The sequence below is a fragment of the Salmo salar genome, chromosome ssa10 (genome assembly GCF_905237065.1).
Source record: "Salmo salar chromosome ssa10, Ssal_v3.1, whole genome shotgun sequence".
In the NCBI taxonomy this organism is placed as follows: Eukaryota; Metazoa; Chordata; class Actinopteri; order Salmoniformes; family Salmonidae; genus Salmo; species Salmo salar.
Genome location: NC_059451.1, coordinates 56,975,800 through 57,003,483, shown reverse-complemented (window position 1 = coordinate 57,003,483; position 27,684 = coordinate 56,975,800). Strand labels below are relative to the sequence as shown.

Below are 27,684 nucleotides of genomic sequence, written 5' to 3'. Positions count from 1 at the left end.
TTCAAACACATTTGTCTAGTGATAGGCAGGCTACTTATCGTTGTTTTCCACATCAGTAAAATGTCCTCTATAAATGGTGGCTTTGGATGATGTGGATAACATCCAGTTTAAGCAAACCCCGGTCTCATCCCCACCACCAGGGCTCTGATCCCCACCACCAGGGCTCTGATCTCCACCACCAGGGCTCTGATCTCCACCACCAGGGCTCTGATCTCCAGCTAAGCGGAGCACACAGCATCCTGATTTGATTGTCTTTAGAATAAATACAGCAAGCCTCAATCTCAATGGCCATTAGAAAGAGAGGATCCTTCCTTCCCAACCTCTCTCTCATCCTTAGTGAGCTTTATGCTGCTCAAAATGACTCATCCCTTCTTCTCGTTCCACCCTCTCAGATATGAACCACCAGAGATAAACATGTCAAAATATGGAGAGAGAAAAAAAAAAAGAGAAAGATGTCAGGGCAAAATCGAGTCCCCTTGGCTTCTAGTCTGGAAGACCAAAGTCACAAAGGGGCCCTGTATAAAGAAGCTACATGAACCTGCATGACATGAGCCGTCCTCGCACTCTCTCCCAGCTTGGATAGAGTGTCGTTGAGCCGTCCTCGCGCTCTCTCCCAGCTTGGATAGAGTGTCGTTGAGCCGTCCTCGCTCTCTCTCCCAGCTTGGATAGAGTGTCGTTGAGCCGTCCTCGCTCTCTCTCCCAGCTTGGATAGAGTGTCGTTGAGCCGTCCTCGCTCTCTCTCCCAGCTTGGATAGAGTGTCGTTGAGCCGTCCTCGCGCTCTCTCCCAGCTTGGATAGAATGTTGTTGTGCGTAAAACCAGTCTACTAATGCCAAATAATACAGTATGTCCACCCTCAAAACACTAGCTTACTAGGGATAGTTTCATTAGCCTACCGCTATTTAGCTGCTATTTGTACACAAAATAATTATACATCAACAATGAGGAAAGAATTCGTTGGCCTGAGGATAAATTCAGCCACTATTTATTGTTGAACTCTGAAGGTTGTCTGGCTACTAGCCTACACAAATGGGCTGCAATATTCAAGGTAAATTTAATCCACCTTGAGACTCCCCTGAAGTCCTCCTTGCTGCTTCTCTCTGTCTATTTTTCTCTCTGTTTCTGAGTGAAAGTCTGTCTGTGTTGTCTCTCTTTTTCCCCCACGTAGAGGCCTGTAGTAGCTACTAGTGATGAAAAAATATATATAAAAAACAACAGTTAAATATCATAGACAATATTGCAATATTATTTCTGCGCTAGTTGGCAGTACCTGCACCAACACTCCAGGCCTGTAGGTGGAGTGGCCTACTTTCCTATATTGAGTATTGTCACGTCTTGAATGATGCCAAGATATCCCAGAGATAAGGGACTGTTGCAACAACACAACTCAACCACCAGCTCACCAATATGAACCAAATCACAAACCTCTTTTCTGTTCAAGCCCTCAAGAACGGTTGTCCACTAAAGATTTATGTTCATATTTTAGTCATTTAGTAGACACTCTTATCCAGAGCAACTAGGGTTAAGTGTCTTGCTCAAGGACACCGTCAGATTTTACACCTAGTAGGCTCGTGGATTCAAACCAATCTTTCGGGTTACTGGCCCAACCTTCTTAAACACTAGGCTACGTGTTTGAATCTGCCAGTTTATTGTCTGTCCAGTATCCAGACGACTTGTGTCCACAGAGCTTCCTGTACAGTTCATCTCTTTCAGTAACGTGTTGAGGCCGGCAGCGAAGAAGAATGAGAGGCTGAATTAAAGATGTTGCAGAACGGCTGTATTTGAAGCACCACGTCCTTCTGTCCAGTTTCCCTGATGTTTTTAACCATCTGTGTAACTGTCTCTTCTGCAGAGAGATGGTTTCCTAAACTCAAACTCATAAAGAGCTACCTAAGAAACATCAGGCTCTCGGTCTGATATGAGCTGCAGAACACCTGAGGAAGCTCCACTCATTCCACTGGCACCGTCGTAGCCTTGACAAAAGCATTTGTTCAGCCATATCCCTTTAGTTTCAATCAGTTACATTTCTTTTCTTTTTAAGGCCTGAGGCACTTTTTCAGTCACATTCCTGAAGCACAACACACACACACACAAAGGTTTCTGAAGGACCTTCTGGAGAGTTACTGTCAAAATAATGTATACATTTCTTCTTTTTATGACACTGATGAGAGGCACATAGGCACATGGGCGGGCACCCCCCCCCCCGCCTTATGGGAGCATCCGGAACACCAGTCACACACACACACACACACACACACACACACCGCTAATTACAGTTCTGAAGATGAACAAAAGACGGCGATATTTTTTTGCAGTTTTAAAATCCAAAACACACGCTGGATAGACCCAGACTCCCACATGTTTCCTTCTAGTGAGTTGTAGCTTCTGATCTCTGATTCAGCAATATAGAGAGACAGTAATATAGAGCGGACAGCAGCACAGAGAGAGGACAGCGGCAGTATAGAGAGGACAGTGACACTACTTCTGTCTGTGTATCCAGTCAGCAGTGCAGTCGACCCTGCAGGGGACGAGGCCAGCAGTCTACCCCCCCACTACAGAGGCTAAAGACAAACAGTAGACTAAAGACAAACATGTTACTAATGAATAATGTACTAATAATCTATTTAACAGCGTGAAGTCCCACTGTCTGTCACCCAGACGGCCTGCTGGTGATTAACACAACGTAATTACTAGTGACTGAGACTCTCCTCCAGTACTGCTGAGCCAACAGGCATCGCTGTACATCGACATGTGTTCTCTTTCTTTCTCACAAAACACACCCAAGCATCCTCTTGGTTGAAACCATTATAGGCAGCTCCAAGGCAACACTCCTCAAGTACCTGAACTGATGCAATAGGACACAGCAGGAAGCAATAGGACACAGCAGGAAGCAATAGGACACAGCAGGAAGACAACTGTAGTATGACTAGGCCTACCTCTTCCTGTGGAAGTATTGACCTAACAGCTGGTACGACGGTTCTTTGGTCTCCTCCAGGTCGCTGCTTCTTTCTTCACGTCTGAAAGAGAGAGCAGGCATGTAGGACTGTCTGAGCTGGGCCAGGGTTAGAAATACATCATGTAGGACTGTCTGAGCTGGACCAGGGTTAGAAATACATCATGTAGGACTGTCTGAGCTGGACCAGGGTTAGAAATACATCATGTAGGACTGTCTGAGCTGGACCAGGGTTAGAAATACATCATGTAGGACTGTCTGAGCTGGGCCAGGGTTAGAAATACATCATGTAGGACTGTCTGAGCTGGACCAGGGTTAGAAATACATCATGTAGGACTGTCTGAGCTGGACCAGGGTTAGAAATACATCATGTAGGACTGTCTGAGCTGGACCAGGGTTAGAAATACATCATGTAGGACTGTCTGAGCTGGACCAGGGTGAGCTAGGGTTAGAAATACATCATGTAGGACTGTCTGAGCTGGACCAGGGTGAGCTAGGGTTAGAAATACATCATGTAGGACTGTCTGAGCTGGGCCAGGGTGAGCTAGGGTTAGAAATACATCATGTAGAACTGTCTGAGCTGGGCCAGGGTTAGAAATACATAATGTAGAACTGTCTGAGCTGGACCAGGGTTAGAAATACATCATGTAGGACTGTCTGAGCTAGGGTTAGAAATACATCATGTAGGACTGTCTGAGCTGGGCCAGGGTGAGCTAGGGTTAGAAATACATCATGTAGAACTGTCTGAGCTGGGCCAGGGTTAGAAATACTTCATGTAGAACTGTCTGAGCTGGACCAGGGTTAGAAATACATCATGTAGGACTGTCTGAGCTGGACCAGGGTGAGCTAGGGTTAGAAATACATCATGTAGAACTGTCTGAGCTGGACCAGGGTGAGCTAGGGTTAGAAATACATCATGTAGAACTGTCTGAGCTGGGCCAGGGTTAGAAATACATCATGTAGAACTGTCTGAGCTGGGCCAGGGTTAGAAATACATCATGTAGGACTGTCTGAGCTGGGCCAGGTTTAGAAATACATCATGTAGGACTGTCTGAGCTGGGCCAGGGTTAGAAATACATCATGTAGGACTGTCTGAGCTGGGCCAGGGTTAGAAATACATCATGTAGGACTGTCTGAGCTGGGCCAGGGTTAGAAATACATCATGTAGGACTGTCTGAGCTGGGCCAGGGTTAGAAATACATCATGTAGGACTGTCTGAGCTGGGCCAGGGTTAGAAATACATCATGTAGGACTGTCTGAGCTGGGCCGGGGTTAGAAATACATCATGTAGGACTGTCTGAGCTGGGCCAGGGTTAGAAATACATCATGTAGGACTGTCTGAGCTGGGCCGGGGTTAGAAATACATCATGTAGGACTGTCTGAGCTGGACCAGGGTGAGCTAGGGTTAGAAATACATCATGTAGGACTGTCTGAGCTGGACCAGGGTGAGCTAGGGTTAGAAATACATCATGTAGAACTGTCTGAGCTGGACCAGGGTGAGCTAGGGTTAGAAATACATCATGTAGGACTGTCTGAGCTGGACCAGGGTGAGCTAGGGTTAGAAATACATCATGTAGGACTGTCTGAGCTGGGCCAGGGTGAGCTAGGGTTAGAAATACATCATGTAGAACTGTCTGAGCTGGGCCAGGGTTTAGAAATACATCATGTAGAACTGTCTGAGCTGGGCCAGGGTTAGAAATACATCATGTAGAACTGTCTGAGCTGGGCCAGGGTTAGAAATACATCATGTAGGACTGTCTGAGCTGGGCCAGGGTTAGAAATACATCATGTAGGACTGTCTGAGCTGGGCCAGGGTTAGAAATACATCATGTAGGACTGTCTGAGCTGGGCCAGGGTTAGAAATACATCATGTAGGACTGTCTGAGCTGGGCCAGGGTTAGAAATACATCATGTAGGACTGTCTGAGCTGGGCCAGGGTTAGAAATACATCATGTAGGACTGTCTGAGCTGGACCAGGGTGAGCTAGGGTTAGAAATACATCATGTAGGACTGTCTGAGCTGGGCCAGGGTGAGCTAGGGTTAGAAATACATCATGTAGAACTGTCTGAGCTGGACCAGGGTTAGAAATACATCATGTAGGACTGTCTGAGCTGGACCAGGGTGAGCTAGGGTTAGAAATACATCATGTAGGACTGTCTGAGCTGGGCCAGGGTTAGAAATACATCATGTAGGACTGTCTGAGCTGGGCCAGGGTTAGAAATACATCATGTAGGACTGTCTGAGCTGGACCAGGGTTAGAAATACATCATGTAGGACTGTCTGAGCTGGGCCAGGGTTAGAAATACATCATGTAGGACTGTCTGAGCTGGACCAGGGTGAGCTAGGGTTAGAAATACATCATGTAGGACTGTCTGAGCTGGACCAGGGTGAGCTAGGGTTAGAAATACATCATGTAGGACTGTCTGAGCTGGACCAGGGTGAGCTAGGGTTAGAAATACATCATGTAGAACTGTCTGAGCTGGACCAGGGTGAGCTAGGGTTAGAAATACATCATGTAGAACTGTCTGAGCTGGGCCAGGGTGAGCTAGGGTTAGAAATACATCATGTAGAACTGTCTGAGCTGGGCCAGGGTTAGAAATACATCATGTAGAACTGTCTGAGCTGGGCCAGGGTTAGAAATACATCATGTAGAACTGTCTGAGCTGGGCCAGGGTTAGAAATACATCATGTAGGACTGTCTGAGCTGGGCCAGGGTTAGAAATACATCATGTAGGACTGTCTGAGCTGGGCCAGGGTTAGAAATACATCATGTAGGACTGTCTGAGCTGGGCCAGGGTTAGAAATACATCATGTAGGACTGTCTGAGCTGGGCCAGGGTTAGAAATACATCATGTAGGACTGTCTGAGCTGGGCCAGGGTTAGAAATACATCATGTAGGACTGTCTGAGCTGGACCAGGGTGAGCTAGGGTTAGAAATACATCATGTAGGACTGTCTGAGCTGGGCCAGGGTGAGCTAGGGTTAGAAATACATCATGTAGAACTGTCTGAGCTGGACCAGGGTTAGAAATACATCATGTAGGACTGTCTGAGCTGGACCAGGGTGAGCTAGGGTTAGAAATACATCATGTAGGACTGTCTGAGCTGGGCCAGGGTTAGAAATACATCATGTAGGACTGTCTGAGCTGGGCCAGGGTTAGAAATACATCATGTAGGACTGTCTGAGCTGCGCCAGGGTTAGAAATACATCATGTAGGACTGTCTGAGCTGGGCCAGGGTTAGAAATACATCATGTAGGACTGTCTGAGCTGGGCCAGGGTGAGCTAGGGTTAGAAATACATCATGTAGGACTGTCTGAGCTGGACCAGGGTTAGAAATACATCATGTAGGACTGTCTGAGCTGGACCAGGGTGAGCTAGGGTTAGAAATACATCATGTAGGACTGTCTGAGCTGGGCCAGGGTGAGCTAGGGTTAGAAATACATCATGTAGAACTGTCTGAGCTGGGCCAGGGTTAGAAATACATCATGTAGAACTGTCTGAGCTGGACCAGGGTTAGAAATACATCATGTAGGACTGTCTGAGCTCGGGTTAGAAATACATCATGTAGGACTGTCTGAGCTGGGCCAGCGTTAGAAATACATCATGTAGGACTCTCTGAGCTGGGCCAGGTTGAGCTAGGGTTAGAAATACATCATGTAGAACTGTCTGAGCTGGGCCAGGGTTAGAAATACATAATGTAGAACTGTCTGAGCTGGGCCAGGGTTAGAAATACATCATGTAGGACTGTCTGAGCTGGGCCAGGGTTAGAAATACATCATGTAGGACTGTCTGAGCTGGGCCAGGGTTAGAAATACATCATGTAGGACTGTCTGAGCTGGGCCAGGGTTAGAAATACATCATGTAGGACTGTCTGAGCTGGGCCAGGGTTAGAAATACATCATGTAGGACTGTCTGAGCTGGGCCAGGGTTAGAAATACACCACGTAGGACTGTCTGAGCTGGGCCAGGGTGAGCTAGTGTTAGAAATACATCATGTAGGACTGTCTGAGCTGGACCAGGGTTAGAAATACATCATGTAGGACTGTCTGAGCTGGACCAGGGTTAGAAATACATCATGTAGGACTGTCTGAGCTGGGCCAGGGTGAGCTAGGGTTAGAAATACATCATGTAGTCTGAGCTGGACCAGGGAGAGCTTGGCCTAGAAATAGAATCAATGACTACAAGGTTCAAAGTCATTCTATTTCTGAGAAGTTACGTGATCCTTCGTACAAAGGCCAACACCAACACAGACACTATTCTGATCCAGCCTTCCTTAGAGTTCATGTCATTGAATTCATCGTAAAGTAGCCTAAGTGCCAGTCTGTTTGTGCTACCATGTCAACTCTTTCACTCATTGTCATGCTAAACATGAGAAATAAAGTTGGCAATAGCACAAACAGATCTGGGACCAGGCTAATGATACAGTGCTCCTGAAACTGACCTCTGTACAAGGAGCAGGCTACTCTTTCCTGTCTGTCATGTCAACCAACTAGTTGGTTGGGGTACGATGGACAGGAAGGACTAGTTGGTTGGGGTACGATGGACAGGAAGGACTAGTTGGTTGGGGTACGATGGACAGGAAGGACTAGTTGGTTGGGGTACGATGGACAGGAAGGACTAGTTGGTTGGGGTACGATGGACAGGAAGGACTAGTTGGTTGGGGGAATGCGATGGACAGGAAGGACTAGTTGGTTGGGGTACGATGGACAGGAAGGACTAGTTGGTTGGGGTACGATGGACAGGAAGGACTAGTTGGTTGGGGTACGATGGACAGGAAGGACTAGTTGGTTGGGTACGATGGACAGGAAGGACTAGTTGGTTGGGTACGATGGACAGGAAGGACTAGTTGGTTGGGTATGATGGAAAGGAAAGACCAGTCTGTCATATCAACCAAGTCATAGTACTACAGTGACCTTCACCTACAGCATACAGGTTCCTTCACAGTAATAAATCATGGCTGACCAAAGCAGAGCAGAACAGAGAAGGGCAGAACAGTTACTTGTCCCAAAGGGCTTGGTCAAAAGTAGTGCACCATGGGAAAACGGTGCCATTTGGAACACAGAGTATGAGGGATGGATGTAGTCTCTCTCTCTCTGCTGACCCATCAATCCTCCTGCTCCTCCATATGTGTAATATGACATTAGTCACTCTGCTCTCTCTTCTGCACTTAGCCACTAGGAATTAGTTTAGCTCCAACTGCACTATATCTCCATATGTACTCAAGCTCTTCAGATTGGATCTTCAAACTGTATTATGAAGTTCATCATTAAAAATGTACACTAATAACATGCTGTGTCTTAAATAGTGTTCTGGAAATGAGTTAACAGAATATAGTGGGCCGGAATTCAACCCTCGTGGATATTAGTACCACATGCATAGCTCCTGTTCTGCAGTCGTACAGTATCCCAATCTCATCTGAGATTTCTACATCTCCTTCCAGCCCAACAGCCATTAAAACCTTCTATTAAACACACACAGGCCTGGTAGTGCCTCTAGTCTCAGCCTCGTAGTAGTGCTGCCTGGGCTCAAAGCAAGGCAGATAGCTAAGGGACTTCACTTTTAACGTGAGCATGCCGTCTCCACGACTGTCAAACGTGTTCTTCTAAAAGCAGAGATCTTAAAGACAGTTGGGTTTAATGATGTGTGAGGAAGGATGACTCCGATATATATTCAGTTTGATGAGCAAGCTGAGCTCTCTGGGGACCTTGATGTTATTGATTTGAAATTCATATCAAAGTAAGAGTTTGATTTGAATTGATATGAATCTCTTTGGCAGCAACTTGAGGGGGAGGTATTAAAATTGCAGCATGTTAGCTACTTTGGAGATGAACAGAACAATGTCGTTGGTGTGTTGACATGATGATTAGTCCCAAGACTTACATATTTCCATTCGTGAAATGCATTGGGAGCAAATTGAGTCTTTGTAAAACTGTGTCAGTATGAAAAACAAAATAAGCATCTACATTTTACATTAACCCCTATTCAATGATTGATTATTATAGTAAGAACTAGGGTTAAGTGTGCTATTACCCGGTAGCTGAATAAGCCCAGTATTGATTGAAACAACTGGGATTTGTTAGGAAGTGTCATGCCGACATGGAAACGTTGTGCACTGCGCCAGCGCAGACAGGCTCTCCTGAACCAACAGAACACATTGTTCAGGACTAGAAACCCACGGTTGTGTTCACACGTCAGGACTGACAGGTCTGTCGCAGTCTCAACAAAACTATTCAAATGATGAATAATCAAAGTATTATGGCTGAGAAAAATAATACAACACGTTGTCCCAGAGCTAAAACATTCTCTTCCGTATTGGTCATACAGGCCACCTCGCAGAATGCACGTCAACGGACACAATGTTACACCGATACAATCTCATTCACAACTGTCTACTACTAAATGTTCTTTACTTCAAACTACTGCTACAATATTTGGTTGTAAAAAAAGGTAACAAGTTCGCTTAGTGGTGAAAAGAAAGTCTCGACCCCAGGGAGCCCACGCCCTCGACTTCAACTAAACTACAGTAACAAACCATCACCTCAAAGAGGAATAACATTTAGCTATTTGTTCTGCATTCTTTACATAAAAAAAACGAACAACATTGGCATCAAAAGCTACATTTCTATAATCTCCTACGTTGAAATATACAAATAAGAAACAGGTTTCCATGTTTCTCTTACCTCGGCTTTCTAGGAATCAACAGTTTCTGAAACCCAGTAAGAAAGTGAAACTTATTTTCCCCGAAGCTGAGTGGCAGGCAGTGACGTCAGAGCTGGAACTGGCAACCGGTCAGAGAGTCAGTGGAGATGTTTGTCCATGTAAGGCAGTCATATGCCTCTGTAACGGAGATGTTTGTCCATGTAAGGCAGTCATATGCCTCTGTAGTGGAGATGTTTGTCCATGTAAGGCAGTCATATGCCTCTGTAACGGTGATGTTTGTCCATGTAAGGCAGTCATATGCCTCTGTAGTGGAGATGTTTGTCCATGTAAGGCAGTCATATGCCTCTGTAACGGAGATGTTTGTCCATGTAAGGCAGTCATATGCCTCTGTAACGGAGATGTTTGTCCATGTAAGGCAGTCATATGCCTCTGTAGTGGAGATGTTTGTCCATGTAAGGCAGTCATATGCCTCTGTAACGGAGATGTTTGTCCATGTAAGGCAGTCATATGCCTCTGTAACGGAGATGTTTGTCCATGTAAGGCAGTCATATGCCTCTGTAACGGAGATGTTTGTCCATGTAAGGCAGTCATATGCCTCTGTAACGGAGATGTTTGTCCATGTAAGGCAGTCATATGCCTCTGTAGTGGAGATGTTTGTCCATGTAAGGCAGTCATATGCCTCTGTAACGGAGATGTTTGTCCATGTAAGGCAGTCATATGCCTCTGTAGTGGAGATGTTTGTCCATGTAAGGCATTCATATGCCTCTGTAACGGAGATGTTTGTCCATGTAAGGCAGTCATATGCCTCTGTAGTGGAGATGTTTGTCCATGTAAGGCAGTCATATGCCTCTGTAACGGAGATGTTTGTCCATGTAAGGCAGTCATATGCCTCTGTAACGGAGATGTTTGTCCATGTAAGGCAGTCATATGCCTCTGTAGTGGAGATGTTTGTCCATGTAAGGCAGTCATATGCCTCTGTAATGGAGATGTTTGTCCATGTAAGGCAGTCATATGCCTCTGTAGTGGAGATGTTTGTCCATGTAAGGCAGTAATTGATCAATGTAAGGCAGTAATTAATCCATGTAAGCAGAAATTCATCCATGTGAGCAGTAATTAATCCATGTAAACCATCATTAATCCATGTAAGCATTCTTTAATCCATGTAAGCAGTCATTAATCCATGTAAGCGATCATTAATCCATGTAAGCGGTCATTAATCCATGTAAGCATAGCCGTGGGTAGTAGGGGTGCTGCAGCACCCCTGTGAAAAATCAGAATTAACAAAATGAATATATTCTTAAAAAATTCAGCATCCCAGGCTGTATCACATCCGGCCGTGATTGGGAGTCTCATAGGGCGGAGCACAGCGTTGTCCAGGTTTGGCCGGGGTAGGCCGTGATTGGGAGTCTCATAGGGCGGAGCACAGCGTTGTCCAGGTTTGGCCGGGGTAGGCCGTGATTGGGAGTCTCATAGGGCGGAGCACAGCGTTGTCCAGGTTTGGCCGGGGTAGGCCGTTATTGTAAATAAGAATTTGTTCTTTAACTGACTTCCCAAGTTAAATAAAGGTTAAATTAAATAAAATAAATACAAATAAAAAGCTAGAATCCTTAGTTGCTACATTGTGTTTTGGACTCATAAATGAATGATATATACCCATTTATCATTGAATGAATATAATTGATATGCCTCGTGAGCTTAGTTCAACTGTTGTACCCCATCAGAACCCAAAATATACGTTTGTTTTGCTCCAATGTTTGTAAACAATGTAAATGTGCAAGCTGCAATATGCTGAATATTTTTATTTCTTTGTTTAACCTTTATTTAACTAGGCAAGTCAGTTAAGAACAATATGTAACTTTATGTAACTGCAAAATGTAACTTTTTGGGGAGACCCATCCAAATTCACTTAGAAATGTGAGTTATAGTCTAAGAAACGGTAGATCTGTTCTGTGTGTGCTATTTCTATGCTTCACGTTCTTAAGTTTCTTTTTTCCATATTTTACTTTCGGTTTTATACACCAGCTGAAAATACAATATTTCTGGTTATGGAAAATATATTTTGCAGCGGTTTAGATGGTACAATGATTCTCTACACAATACTTGCTTGTTTTGTCACATAAACTGAAATTAAGGGGAACTATTCAAATCTTAGCAACCAGGAAATTGCGGAGCGATTTCTGTATAGAACATCTTTAAAACGATCATTTGGATATCGTGGACGGTCAGTCCTTACATCCGCAGCTCTGTTTATTACTCTGAGTGGTTACATCTCTCCAGGTGCATTCCTCGGCTTTTTACCAAAACAACGGCACTGTGTCAACTTTGTTATTGTTTCAACTGAGGTTTTACAGCTTCAAACAAATAATTCTAATCTTGTAATTTTTTGTTTGTTGCAATGAATAGATATTTGATCAAAGCAGATCGTAAAACATTTGAAATGCAGCCTGAGTGCTTTTTCATTCATGACATTTTTTCAAATAGAATATTAACCTCATTCACCTTTGTGAGCGCACGGTAAAGCCATATCAGACAGGGCTGGTTTCTGGTTTCTGATTCACCACATATGTTTGCCATGCAAAGCAGTTTGTTTGCATGTCCTGGATTCAATGCAAATCATGATAACTGTACAAGGATCCTTGATTTTGTGCATATGCATTCTAAGTAGCCGTACAATAGTAGTGTTATAATAATTTGTCTCACTTAGTTTTAGTCCCAGATGGCACCCTATTCCCTACATAGTGCACTACTTTTGACCAGAACCCTATGGCACCCTATTCCCTACGTAGTGCACTACCTTTTACCAGAGCCCTATGTGATACAGTCTGACTGTATGATTCCACAGCTAGGGTAACAGGGGGAGAGATTCAGTCTGACTCTCTGCTTCCACAGCTAGGGTAACAGGGGGAGAGATTCAGTCTGACTCTCTGATTCCACAGCTAGGGTAACAGGGGGAGAGATTCAGTCTGACTCTCTGATTCCACAGCTAGGGTAACAGGGGAGAGATTCAGTCTGACTCTCTGATTCCACAGCTAGGGTAACAGGGGGAGAGATTCAGTCTGACTCTCTGATTCCACAGCTAGGGTAACAGGGGGAGAGATTCAGTCTGACTCTCTGATTCCACAGCTAGGGTAACAGGGGGAGAGATTCAGTCTGACTCTCTGATTCCACAGCTAGGGTAACAGGGGGAGAGATTCAGTCTGACTCTGATTCCACAGCTAGGGTAACAGGGGGAGAGATTCAGTCTGACTCTCTGATTCCACAGCTAGGGTAACAGGGGGAGAGATTCAGTCTGACTCTCTGATTCCACAGCTAGGGTAACAGGGGGAGAGATTCAGTCTGACTCTCTGATTCCACAGCTAGGGTAACAGGGGGAGAGATTCAGTCTGACTCTGATTCCACAGCTAAGGTAACAGGGAGAGAGATTCAGTCTGACTCTCTGATTCCACAGCTAGGGTAACAGGGGGAGAGATTCAGTCTGACTCTCTGATTCCACAGCTAAGGTAACAGAGGGAGAGATTCAGTCTGACTCTCTGATTCCACAGCTAGGGTAACAGGGGGAGAGATTCAGTCTGACTCTCTGATTCCACAGCTAGGGTAACAGGGGGAGAGATTCAGTCTGACTCTCTGATTCCACAGCTAGGGTAACAGGGGGAGAGATTCAGTCTGACTCTCTGATTCCACAGCTAGGGTAACAGGGGGAGAGATTCAGTCTGACTCTCTGATTCCACAGCTAGGGTAACAGGGGGAGAGATTCAGTCTGACTCTCTGATTCCACAGCAAGGGTAACAGGGGGGGAGATTCAGTCTGACTCTCTGATTCCACAGCTAGGGTAACATGGGGAGAGATTCAAGTTAAATACAGATTTACCACACTTTTTTGTAGTCTTTGGATCATATCAGTGGTTGTCTCTAGTCGATTCATAACAGTGTTTGTCTCTAGTCGATTCACCAAAACCACCTACCGGTAGTGGGTTATCCTTGCTTCACCAGATGAACGTCTTGGAACACAGTTTGGTGCAATTTTGATTTAGATTTTTGTTTCTGGTCACAACAGGGTCGTAAAAGTGTTGTTAGCTTAGTATCCATGAGGATCTTCCTCTTGTCTGTTTGGATAGTTATACAGGAGGAGCCTTCCCCTTAAACACACCAAACTAAATATTATAATGGTATGTCCTGCAGAGATAATCAAGGGATCCTACATTCCAGACGATATTGTAAAACGCCCTGTGTCAACACCGCTGGGTGTGGTGCATTGTATTGTATTTAAGGGGGAAAAAGCCTGTTTGTTGGCTTCTATAATGGCTTTACTGCCATGTATCAAGGCCTGTTGTCACCATGACAAGAAGTCAACTTTCACTTGATAAGACCTTTTGATAAAACAGTTAGCTACATTGACACTGATGCTTATCATCCAGATAAATGTTTACATGAATCGAGTTAGCAATTAACTCATGTTTGGGCATGTTTTAGGATTACTATGGGTGTTGTTGTTGTTGTTGTTGTCACCATTGTCAATTCCTTTAAGTTGTTGACCCAATCTGTGCCTTGATGTTTCAAGCTGTATCCCACCTCTCTGCCATCACATAGGACCACCACATCTGTATACCACTATGCCATATCTAAGAGTTAACAGCAACCATGTGTCAAGCCTGTTGTCAACTTCACAAGACGTAAAATCTGCTGTTGTTTTTTAATCAAACAAAGAATTAGAGGTTGCATGCAGTCCAGCACAACAAGGAGGAGTCCAGTACAACAAGGAGGGGTCTAACACAACAAGGAGGGGTCTAGCACAACAAGGAGGAGTCTAACACAACAAGGAGGAGTCCAGTACAACAAGGAGGAGTCTAGCACAACAAGGAGGAGTCTAACGCAACAAGGAGGAGTCTAACACAACAAGGAGGAGTCCAGTACAACAAGGAGGAGTCTAACACAACAAGGAGGAGTCTAGCACAACAAGGAGGAGTCCAGTACAACAAGGAGGAGTCTAACACAACAAGGAGGAGTCTAACACAACAAGGAGGAGCCTAACACAACAAGGAGGAGTCTAACACAACAAGGAGGAGTCTAACACAACAAGGAGGAGTCTAACACAACAAGGAGGAGTCCTGTTGTAGACAACATACATCAGTATGACAAGCCAACCTCTACTCATCTAAAGATGCTGTGACTATTATAAAATTGCGTACAGTGTTATTAAAACAAATTACATTGAGATGGTATATTTCAAACAAATGACAGTTCATTAGATCTGTGTGAGTAGCCTAATGGGTGAAGGTTAAAAAAAAGCATATTTTTTCTCTTAGCGTTTTTCTGTACAACTTCAGAGGGTTTCTACAACTGATTACCTTGTGCTGCCTGGGAGCAGTTTGTAAACTACTTTTCACACCACACATTAATAGGAGTATCAGTAGAAGAGCAAGCGTGTAGATAAACCCAGAAGATTGGAGCCTATTATACACTTTGTTTCCCTGCCCTGGGATCCCCTTACGGTGTATTCAGATTCCAGGGCAACCTCACTGGAAAGGTAATCTCATTTGTAATGTGTGACAGCTTATTCGCAAGTCTGGTTTACTGGCAATGGATTGGCCCGCTAGTCCTAGTACTCGCTCTGTCAGAGCTGAGATCAAACAGACACAGTGGAACAAATCAGAAAACAATTACCATCCTCCATGAAACTAACCCCATACATCAATCAAGTGGCAGTTATGTTGTTCAGCTGAGAGTAAATGATCAAGTCTCTGTGAAGTAGACATGGTATGGTGGGGGATAAGGGACAAGGGACTACTGATATGGAAGTCTATGGTACTGTGTGATAAACACTGTCATCCAGTTGGTCAGGATACATTGCTACAGTATGTAGGGTGAAGGACTGTCATTAGATGGAACTGGAGAGGCCGTGTATGTCACGGTCGTGATAATGGACAGACCAAGGCGCATCGTGAGTTGGGGGTCCACATATTTATTTGCAGTGAAAACTTAAACAATAAACATACAACGAACGTGAACGACGTGGTGCTGAATGTACTCACACAAAACAATATCCCACAAAAGAAGGTGGGAACAGGGACACCTTAAATATGATCCCCAATTAGAGACAACGATAATCAGCTGCCTCTAATTGGGAACCATACAGAATCCCAAACATAGAAATGAATCGACTAGAACACCCCCTAGTCACGCCCTGACCTACAACATCATAGAGAACGAAGGGCTCTCTATGGTCAGGGCGTGACAGTGTACAGCAGAGCAGACAGATTGAGTAAGGTTGAAGAGTCAGGTGGCATGCAGACTCAGTTTGATGATACTAAACATGATGATACTAAACATGTTGATAGTAAATATGATGATAGTAAATATGATGATAGTAAACATGTTGATAGTAAATATGATGATAGTAAACATGATGATACTAAACATGATGATAGTAAATATGATGATAGTAAATATGATGATAGTAAATATGATGATATTTTACATGTTGATAGTAAACATGATGATAGTAAACATGATGATACTAAACATGATGATAGTAAACATGATGATAGTAAACATGATGATACTAAACATGATGATAGTAAACATGATGACAGTAAACATGATGATACTAAACATGTTGATAGTAAACATGATAGTAAACATGATGATAGTAAACATGATGATACTAAACATGATGATAGTAAACATGATAGTAAACATGTTGATAGTAAACATGATGATAGTAAACATGATGATAGTAAACATGTTGATAGTAAACATGATGATAGTAAACATGATGATAGTAAACATGTTGATAGTAAACATGATGATACTAAAGATGATAGTAAACATGTTGCTAGTAAACACGTTGACAGTAAACATGATGATAGGAAACATGTTGATAGTAAACATGATGATAGTAAACATGATGATAGTAAACATGTTGATAGTAAACATGTTGATACTAAACATGATAGTAAACATGTTGATAGTAAACATGATGATAGTAAACATGTTGATACTAAACATGATGATAGTAAACATGATGACAGTAAACATGATGATACTAAACATGTTCATAGTAAACATGATAGTAAACATGTTGACAGTAAACATGATGATACTAAACATGTTGATAGTAAACATGATAGTAAACATGATGATAGTAAACATGATGATACTAAACATGATGATAGTAAACATGATAGTAAACATGTTGATAGTAAACATGATGATAGTAAACATGATGATAGTAAACATGTTGATAGTAAACATGATGATAGTAAACATGATGATAGTAAACATGTTGATAGTAAACATGATGATACTAAACATGATAGTAAACATGTTGCTAGTAAACACGTTGATAGTAAACATGATGATAGTAAACATGTTGATAGTAAACATGATGATAGTAAACATGATGATAGTAAACATGTTGATAGTAAACATGTTGATACGAAACATGATGATAGTAAACATGATGACAGTAAACATGATGATACTAAACATGTTGATAGTAAACATGTTGATAGTAAACATGTTGATAGTAAACATGATGATAGTAAACATGATGATACTAAACATGATGATAGTAAACATGTTGATAGTAAACATGATGATAGTAAACATGATGATACTAAACATGATGATAGTAAACATGACAGTAAACATGTTGATAGTAAACATGATGATAGTAAACATGTTGATAGTAAACATGATGATAGTAAACATGTTGATAGTAAACATGATGATACTAAACATGATAGTAAACATGTTGATAGTAAACATGTTGATAGTAAACATGATGATACTAAACATGTTGATACTAAACATGATGATAGTAAACATGATGATAGTAAACATGTTGATAGTAAACATGTTGATACTAAACATGATAGAAGTAAACATGTTGATACTAAATATGATGATAGTAGTAAACATGATGATACTAAACATGATGATACTAAACATGATGATAGTACACTTGTTGATAGTAAACATGATGGTACTAAACATGTTGATAGTAAACAATAAACATACAACGACCGTGAACGACGTGGTGCTGAATGTACTCACACAAAACAATATCCCACAAAAGAAGGTGGGAACAGGGACACCTTAAGTATGATCCCCAATTAGAGACAACGATAATCAGCTGCCTCTAATTGGGAACCATACAGAATCCCAAACATAGAAATGAATCGACTAGAACACCCCCTAGTCACGCCCTGACCTACAACATCATAGAGAACGAAGGGTTCTCTATGGTCAGGGCGTGACAGTGTACAGCAGAGCAGACAGATGGAGTAAGGTTGAAGAGTCAGGTGGCATGCAGACTCAGTTTGATGATACTAAACATGACGATACTAAACATGATGATAGTAAGCATGATGATACTAAACATGATGATAGTAAGCATGATGATACTAAACATGATGATAGTAAACATGTTGATAGTAAACATGTTGATAGTAAACATGATGATACTAAACATGATAGTAAACATAATGATACTAAACATGATGATAGTAAACATGATGATACTAAACATGTTGATAGGAAACATGATGATACTAAACATGATGATACTAAACATGTTGATAGTAAACATGATAGTAAACATGATACTAAACATGATGATACTAAACATGATGATAGTAAACATGATAGTAAACATGATGATAGTAAACATGATGATACTAAACATGATGATACTAAACATGTTGATAGTAAACATGATGATAGTAAACATGATGATACTAAACATGATACTAAACATGATGATACTAAACATGATGATACTAAACATGATGATAGTAAACATGTTGATAGTAAACATGTTGATAGTAAACATGATGATAGTAAACATGTTGATAGTAAACATGATGATACTAAACATGATGATAGTAAACATGATGATAGTAAACATGATGATAGTAAATATGATGATACTAAACATGATGATACTAAACATGATGATAGTAAACATGATGATAGTACAGTGAGGGAAAAAAGTATTTGATCCCCTGCTGATTTTGTACGTTTGCCCACTGACAAAGAAATGATCGGTCTATAATTTTAATGGTAGGTTTATTTGAACAGTGAGAGACAGAATAACAACAAAAAAATCAAGAAAAACGCATGTCAAAAATGTTATAAAATGATTTGCATTTTAATGAGGGAAATAAGTATTTGACCCCTCTGCAAAACATGACTTAGTACTTGGTGGCAAAACCCTTGTTGGCAATCACAGAGGTCAGACGTTTCTTGTAGTTGGCCACCAGGTTTGCACACATCTCAGGAGGGATTTTGTCCCACTCCTCTTTGCAGATCTTCTCCAAGTCATTAAGGTTTCGAGGCTGACGTTTGGCAACTCGAACCTTCCGCTCCCTCCACAGATTTTCTATGGGATTATTAAGGTCTGGAGACTGGCTAGGCCACTCCAGGACCTTAATGTGCTTCTTCTTGAGCCACTCCTTTGTTGCCTTGGCCGTGTGTTTTGGGTCATTGTCATGCTGGAATACCCATCCACGACCCATTTTCAATGCCCTGGCTGAGGGAAGGAGGTTCTCACACAAGATTTGACGGTACATGGCCCCGTCCATCGTCCCTTTAATGCGGTGAAGTTGTCCTGTCCCCTTAGCAGTAAAACACCCCCAAAGCATAATGTTTCCACCTCCATGTTTGACGGTGGGGATGGTGTTCTTGGGGTCATAGGCAGCATTCCTCCTCCTCCAAACACGGCGAGTTGAGTTGATGCCAAAGAGCTCCATTTTGGTCTCATCTGACCACAACACTTTCACCCAGTTGTCCTCTGAATCATTCAGATGTTCATTGGCAAACTTCAGACAGGCATGTATATGTGCTTTCTTGAGCAGGGGGACCTTGCGGGCGCTGCAGGATTTCAGTCCTTCACGGCGTAGTGTGTTACCAATTGTTTTCTTGGTGACATATGGTCCCAGCTGCATTGAGATCATTGACAAGATCCTCCCGTGTAGTTCTGGGCTGATTCCTCACCATTCTCATGATCATTGCAACTCCACGAGGTGAGATCTTGCATGGAGCCCCAGGCCGAGGGAGATTGACAGTTCTTTTGTGTTTCTTCCATTTGCGAATAATCGCACCAACTGTTGTCACCTTCTCACCAAGCTGCTTGGCGATGGTCTTGTAGCCCATTCCAGCCTTGTGTAGGTCTACAATCTTGTCCCTGACATCGTTGGAGAGCTCTTTGGTCTTGGCCATGGTGGAGAGTTTGGAATCTGATTGATTGATTGCTTCTGTGGACAGGTGGCTTTTATACAGGTAACAAACTGAGATTAGGAGCACTCCCTTTAAGAGTGTGCTCCTAATCTCAGCTCGTTACCTGTATAAAAGACACCTGGGAGCCAGAAATCTTTCTGATTGAGAGGGGGTCAAATACTTATTTCCCTCATTAAAATGCAAATCAACTTATAACATTTTTGACATGCGTTTATCTGGATTTTTTTGTTGTTATTCTGTCTCTCACTGTTCAAATAAACCTACCATTAAAATTATAGACTGATCATTTCTTTGTCAGTGGGCAAACGTACAAAATCAGCAGGGGATCAAATACTTTTTTCCCTCACTGTAAAAATGTTGATAGTTAACATGATAGTAAACATGCATTCATTCTCTGCACGTTTCAGGAAGTGGACCAAATAAGTGATGGATTTCAAACTATCCGGATCTGCTGCAAAAGCAAATGAACAGAAGAAAAAGAAGAATACCGCTGTTAAAGTCAACTTGCCTTACTAGTGTGTGTTTGACATTTCAACCAGAGTGTACCAAAAGGTGCACATTTCATTAATATCAGAGTGTACCAAAGGGTGAACATTTCATTAATATCAGAGTGTACCAAAGGGTGCACATTTCATTAATATCAGAGTGTACCAAAGGGTGAACATTTCATTAACATCAGAGTGTACCAAAGGGTGAACATTTCATTAACATCAGAGTGTACCAAAGGGTGCACATTTCATTAATATCAGAGTGTACCAAAGGGTGCACATTTCATTAATATCAGAGTGTACCAAAGGGTGAACATTTCATTAACATCAGAGTGTACCAAAGGGTGAACGTTTCATTAACATCAGAGTGTACCAAAGGGTGAACATTTCATTAATATCAGAGTGTACCAAAGGGTGAAAATTTCATTAATATCAGAGTGTACCAAAGGGTGAACATTTCATTAATATCAGAGTGTACCAAAGGGTGAACATTTCATTAACATCAGCGTGTACAAAAGGGTGAACATTTAATTAATATCAGAGTGTACCAAAGGGTGAACATTTCATTAATATCAGAGTGTACCAAAGGGTGAACATTTCATTAACATCAGAGTGTACCAAAGGGTGAACATTTCATTAATATCAGAGTGTACCAAAGGGTGAACATTTCATTAATATCAGAGTGTACCAAAGGGTGAACATTTAATTAATATCAGAGTGTACCAAAGGGTGAACATTTCATTAATATAAGAGTGTACCAAAGGGTGAACATTTAGTTAATATCAGAGTGTACCAAAGGGTGAACATTTCATTAATATCAGAGTGTACCAAAGGGTGAACATTTCATTAACATCAGAATGTACCAAAGGGTGAACATTTCATTAATATCAGAGTGTACCAAAGGGTGAACATTTAATTAATATCAGAGTGTACCAAAGGGTGAACATTTCATTAATATCAGAGTGTACCAAAGGGTGAACATTTCATTAATATCAGAGTGTACCAAAGGGTGAACATTTAATTAATATCAGAGTGTACCAAAGGGTGAACATTTCATTAATATCAGAGTGTACCAAAGGGTGAACATTTCATTAACATCAGAATGTACCAAAGGGTGAACATTTCATTAATATCAGAGTGTACCAAAGGGTGAACATTTAATTAATATCAGAGTGTACCAAAGGGTGAACATTTCATTAATATCAGAGTGTACCAAAGGGTGAACATTTCATTAATATCAGAGTGTACCAAAGGGTGAACATTTCCATCATCGGATAGTCTGTTGTATCCACCATATTGCAATGGTGACGTTGTCTCCCTCGGATGCTCCACTTCATATGAAATATACGATATTACAAACCTCACATACCCTACCAGACAACACCTCATACACCTTACCAGACAACACCTCATACACCCTACCAGACAACACCTCATACACCTTACCAGACAACAACTCATACACCTTACCAGACAACACCTCATACACCTTACCAGACAACACCTCATACACCTTACAAGCCACCACCTCATACACCTTACCAGACAACACCTCATACACCTTACCAGACAACACCTCATACACCCTACCAGACAACACCTCATACACCTTACAAGCCACCACCTCATACACCTTACCAGACAACACCTCATACATCTTACCAGACAACACCTCATACACCTTACCAGACAACAACTCATACACCTTACCAGACAATACCTCATACACCTTAAAAGACAATACCTCATACACCTTACCAGACAACACCTAATACACCTTACCAGACAACACCTTACCAGACAATACCTTATACACCTTACCAGACATCACCTCATACACCTTACCAGATAACACCTCATACACCCTACCAGACATCACCTCATACACCTTACCAGACAACACCTCATACACCTTACCAGACATCACCTCATACACCCTACCAGACAACACCTCATACACCTTACCAGACATCACCTCATACACCCTACCAGACAACACCTTACCAGACAATACCTCATACACCCTACCAGACAACACCTCATACACCTTACCAGACAACACCTCATACACCCTACCAGACAACACCTCATACACCTTACCAGACAACACCTCATACACCTTACAAGCACCACCTCATACACCTTACCAGACAACACCTCATACACCTTACCAGATATCACCTCATACACCTTACCAGATATCACCTCATACACCCTACCAGACAACACCTCATACACCTTACCAGACAACACCTCATACACCCTACCAGACAACACCTCATACACCCACCAGACATCACCTCATACACCCTACCAGACATCACCTCATACAACTTACCAGACATCACCTCATACACCTTACCAGACAACACCTCATACACCTTACCAGACATCACCTCATACACCTTACCAGACAACACCTCATACACCTTACCAGACATCACCTCATACACCTTACCAGACAACACCTCATATACCTTACCAGACAACACCTCATACACCTTACCAGACATCACCTCATACATCTTACCAGACAGCACCTCATGCATCTTACCAGACAACACCTCATACACCTTACCAGACAACACCTCATACACCTTACCAGCCACCACCTCATACACCTTACCAGATATCACTTCATTCACCCTACCAGACAACACCTCATACACCCACCAGACATCACCTCATACACCTTACCAGACATCACCTCATACACCTTACCAGCCACCACCTAATACACCTTACCAGCCACCACCTCATACACCCTACCAGACATCACCTCATATACCTTACCAGACATAACCTCATACACCTTACCAGACATTCTCTCATACATCTTACCAGACAACACCTCATACACCTTACCAGACAATACCTTATACACCTTACCAGACAACACCTCATACACCTTACCAGACATCACCTCATACACCTTACCAGTCAACACCTCATATACCTTACCAGCCACCACCTCATACACCTTACCAGACAATACCTTATACACCTTACCAGACAACACCTCATACACCTTACCAGACATCACCTCATGCACCTTACCAGACAACACCTCATACACCTTACCAGATATCACCTCATACACCCTACCAGACAACACCTCATACACCCACCAGACATCACCTCATACACGTTACCAGACATCTTCTCATACACCTTACCAGACAACACCTCATACACCTTACCAGACATCACCTCATACACCTTACCAGACATCACCTCATACACCTTACCAGACAACACATCATACACCTTACCAGATATCACCTCATACACCCTACCATACAACACCTCATACACCCACCAGACATCACCTCATACACGTTACCAGACATCTTCTCATACACCTTACCAGACAACACCTCATACACCTTACCAGACATCACCTCATACACCCTACCAGACAACACCTCATACACCTTACCAGACATCACCTCATACACCCTACCAGACAACACCTCATACACCTTACCAGCCACCACCTCATACACCTTACCAGATATCACTTCATTCACCCTACCAGACAACACCTCATACACCCACCAGACATCACCTCATACACCTTACCAGCCACGACCTCAAACACCTTACCAGCCACCACCTCATACACCCTACCAGACATCACCTCATAAACCTTACCAGACATCACCTCATACACCTTACCAGACATCACCTCATACACCTTACCAGACAACACCTCATACACCTTACCAGATATCACCTCATACACCCTACCAGACAACACCTCATACACCCACCAGACATCACCTCATACACGTTACCAGACATCTTCTCATACACCTTACCAGACAACACCTCATACACCTTACCAGACATCACCTCATACACCTTACAAGACATCACCTCATACACCTTACCAGACAACACCTCATACACCTTACCAGATATCACCTCATACACCCTACCAGACAACACCTCATACACCCACCAGACATCACCTCATACACCTTACCAGACATCTTCTCATACACCTTATCAGACAACACCTCATACACCTTACCAGACATCACCTCATACACCCTACCAGACAACACCTCATACACCTTACCAGACATCACCTCATACACCCTACCAGACAACACCTTACCAGACAATACCTCATACACCCTACCAGACAACACCTCATACACCTTACCAGACAACACCTCATACACCCTACCAGACAACACCTCATACACCTTACCAGACATCACCTCATACACCTTAACAGACAACACCTCATACACCTTACCAGACAACACCTCATACACCTTACCAGACAACACCTCATATACCCTACCAGACAACACCTCATACACCCTACCAGACAACACCTCATACACCCTACCAGCCACCACCTCATACACCTTACCAGACAACACCTCATACACCTTACCAGATATCACCTCATACACCCTACCAGACAACACCTCATACACCCACCAGACATCACCACATACACCTTACCAGACATCACCTCATACACCTTACCAGACAACACCTCATACACCTTACCAGACATCACCTCATACACCTTACCAGACATCACCTCATACACCCTACCAGACAACACCTCATACACCTCACCAGACAATACCTTATACACCTTACCAGACAACACCTCATACACCTTACCGGACATCACCTCATACACCTTACCAGACAACACCTCATATACCTTACCAGACAACACCTCATACACCTTACCAGACATCACCTCATGCACCTTACCAGACAACACCTCATACACCTTACCAGATATCACCTCATACACCCTACCAGAAAATACCTCATACACCCACCAGACATCACCTCATACACGTTACCAGACATCTTCTCATACACCTTACCAGACAACACCTCATACACCTTACCAGACATCACCTCATACACCTTACCAGACATCACCTCATACACCTTACCAGACAACACATCATACACCTTACCAGATATCACCTCATACACCCTACCAGACAACACCTCATACACCCACCAGACATCACCTCATACACGTTACCAGACATCTTCTCATAACCTTACCAGACAACACCTCATACACCTTACCAGACATCACCTCATACACCCTACAAGACAACACCTCATACACCTTACCAGACATCACCTCATACACCCTACCAGACAACACCTTACCAGACAATACCTCATACACCCTACCAGACATCTTCTCATACACCTTACCAGACAACACCTCATACACCTTACCAGACATCACCTCATACACCTTACCAGACATCACCTCCTACACCTTACCAGACAACACATCATACACCTTACCAGATATCACCTCATACACCCTACCAGACAACACCTCATACACCCACCAGACATCACCTCATACACGTTACCAGACATCTTCTCATACACCTTACCAGACAACACCTCATACACCTTACCAGACATCACCTCATACACCCTACCAGACAACACCTCATACACCTTACCAGACATCACCTCATACACCCTACCAGACAACACCTTACCAGACAATACCTCATACACCCTACCAGACATCTTCTCGTACACCTTACCAGACAACACCTCATACACCTTACCAGACATCACCTCATACACCTTACCAGACATCACCTCATACACCTTACCAGACAACACATCATACACCTTACCAGATTTCACCTCATACACCCTACCAGACAACACCTCATACACCCACCAGACATCACCTCATAGAGGTTACCAGACATCATCTCATACACCTTACCAGACAACACCTCATACACCTTACCAGACATCACCTCATACACCCTACCAGACAACACCTCATACACCTTACAAGACATCACCTCATACACCCTACCAGACAACACTTTACCAGACAATACCTCATACACCCTACCAGACAACACCTCATACACCTTACCAGACAACACCTCATACACCCTACCAGACATCACCTCATACACCTTACCAGACATCACCTCATACACCTTAACAGACAACACCTCATACACCTTACCAGACAACACCTCATACACCTTACCAGACAACACCTCATACACCTTACCAGACAACACCTCATACACCTTACCAGACTACACCTCATACACCCTACCAGACAACACCTCATACACCCTACCAGACAACACCTCATACACCCTACCAGCCACCACCTCATACACCTTACCAGATATCCCCTCATACACCCTACCAGACAACACCTCATACACCCACCAGACATCACCACATACACCTTACCAGACATCACGTCATACACCTTACCAGACAACACCTCATACACCTTACCAGACATCACCTCATGCACCTTACCAGACAACACCTCATACACCTTACCAGATATCACCTCATACACCCTACCAGACAACACCTCATACACCCACCAGACATCACCTCATACACGTTACCAGACATCTTCTCATACACCTTACCAGACAACACCTCATACACCTTACCAGACATCACCTCATACACCTTACCAGACATCACCTCATACACCTTACCAGACAACACATCATACACCTTACCAGATATCACCTCATACACCCTACCATACAACACCTCATACACCCACCAGACATCACCTCATACACGTTACCAGACATCTTCTCATACACCTTACCAGACAACACCTCATACACCTTACCAGACATCACCTCATACACCCTACCAGACAACACCTCATACACCTTACCAGACATCACCTCATACACCCTACCAGACAACACCTCATACACCTTACCAGCCACCACCTCATACACCTTACCAGATATCACTTCATTCACCCTACCAGACAACACCTCATACACCCACCAGACATCACCTCATACACCTTACCAGCCACGACCTCAAACACCTTACCAGCCACCACCTCATACACCCTACCAGACATCACCTCATAAACCTTACCAGACATCACCTCATACACCTTACCAGACATCACCTCATACACCTTACCAGACAACACCTCATACACCTTACCAGATATCACCTCATACACCCTACCAGACAACACCTCATACACCCACCAGACATCACCTCATACACGTTACCAGACATCTTCTCATACACCTTACCAGACAACACCTCATACACCTTACCAGACATCACCTCATACACCTTACAAGACATCACCTCATACACCTTACCAGACAACACCTCATACACCTTACCAGATATCACCTCATACACCCTACCAGACAACACCTCATACACCCACCAGACATCACCTCATACACCTTACCAGACATCTTCTCATACACCTTATCAGACAACACCTCATACACCTTACCAGACATCACCTCATACACCCTACCAGACAACACCTCATACACCTTA

The 27,684-nt window shown here is 43.1% G+C and overlaps 1 protein-coding gene across 2 annotated transcripts in view; it reads right to left on the bottom strand.

Annotated features, from left to right (window-relative positions):
* LOC106560617 (lipoma-preferred partner homolog) overlaps nt 1-9,724 on the bottom strand; it is a 591,662-nt gene extending 581,938 nt beyond the window's left edge. For both annotated transcript variants that reach the window (XM_045687984.1, XM_045687983.1), the window contains exons 1-2: nt 9,632-9,724; nt 2,936-3,016 (exon numbers count right to left, since the gene is read on the bottom strand). The gene's annotated coding sequence lies outside the window, so the exon portion shown is untranslated. The remainder of the gene's footprint in view (nt 1-2,935; nt 3,017-9,631) is intronic.
* Between the last annotated feature and the right edge of the window lie 17,960 nt (nt 9,725-27,684).